The following is a 1,025-nucleotide window of genomic DNA, read 5'->3' as shown; positions in this document are numbered from 1 at the left end:
AGTAAATATTGTACCGTTTGTGGTCCTGGATGTCCGTTTTTTCGGTGGGTAAAGTCGATTAGGAGTTCAGTCAATCGCGAAGACTTTGGCATCAATAAGGGATGTTTTTCATTGTAAGGAATTTCAGCATATCCTAAACGACCGCGCACCATCAGCAAGTGGTCGTCGTCCAGAAACGGTGTTAATTTCCTTAAATGCTTCGGAGCTTGTTTTCCCATTGAGTGCTCTTTTTTCTCGTCTGAAAAATATATGTTTTGAGTCCAGCGTACTAAGGATCGAAGTGCTCTCTCCGTTTCGTCTGTAGTAGGTGGAGAAGTGATCGGCAAGGACGGTTTTTTCCCAAGACGATCTCGAAGTCTTAACCAATAGACGGTGAATCTTAAAACTTTTGGTAAATTGTCTGATTGATAAAGAAGCCGGCAGTGTTCCTCTTTTTCTCGGGACAAAAGCGTAATGCGTTTTTCTTCATTTTCTTCCTCTGAACAACTAATAGGACTCACCGTACTTTCCACAGGCCATTCTCTTTCAGGTTGTTTGAGAAACAGAGGACCTTGCCACCATATGTCGTGGCTGGCTAAAATGTCGGGTCTGAGCCCACGGGATGCGCAGTGGAAACCGTGGGACATCGGAGGATCGCCAAGACGGAGACAGTGGGCGTCTGAAAAAGGCCGTATCCTTGGACGCCCATTTGAAATGCCCGCCCTCGGATTTACGGAGCCGTGAGTGGGCGAAAGAGGCCTGCGGAATTGAGACCGCATCCGAGGAGCCTCACGTAGTTGTGGGGCTGGGGTGACGCGGCGGGCTGCATGGCCTTTCGCTCTATCTTAAGTGTGACCCAATTGTTCCGTACTGTTTTGCGACAATGCAGTAACGCATAATCGCTTGTGATATTACCTACTCAATATAATTATCAACCGGTCCGCCGATAGCATCGGCTCGCGTATCTAATATACCAACTAGTCAGTCTTGGCCGCAGGCGTACGCAGTGGTCGTCTCCTTGGTTTGCGCCGTACGTGGCTATGACC

This window comes from Acyrthosiphon pisum, chromosome X (genome assembly GCF_005508785.2).
Source record: "Acyrthosiphon pisum isolate AL4f chromosome X, pea_aphid_22Mar2018_4r6ur, whole genome shotgun sequence".
Classification (NCBI taxonomy): Eukaryota; Metazoa; Arthropoda; class Insecta; order Hemiptera; family Aphididae; genus Acyrthosiphon; species Acyrthosiphon pisum.
Note: the sequence above shows the minus strand (reverse complement) of the source record.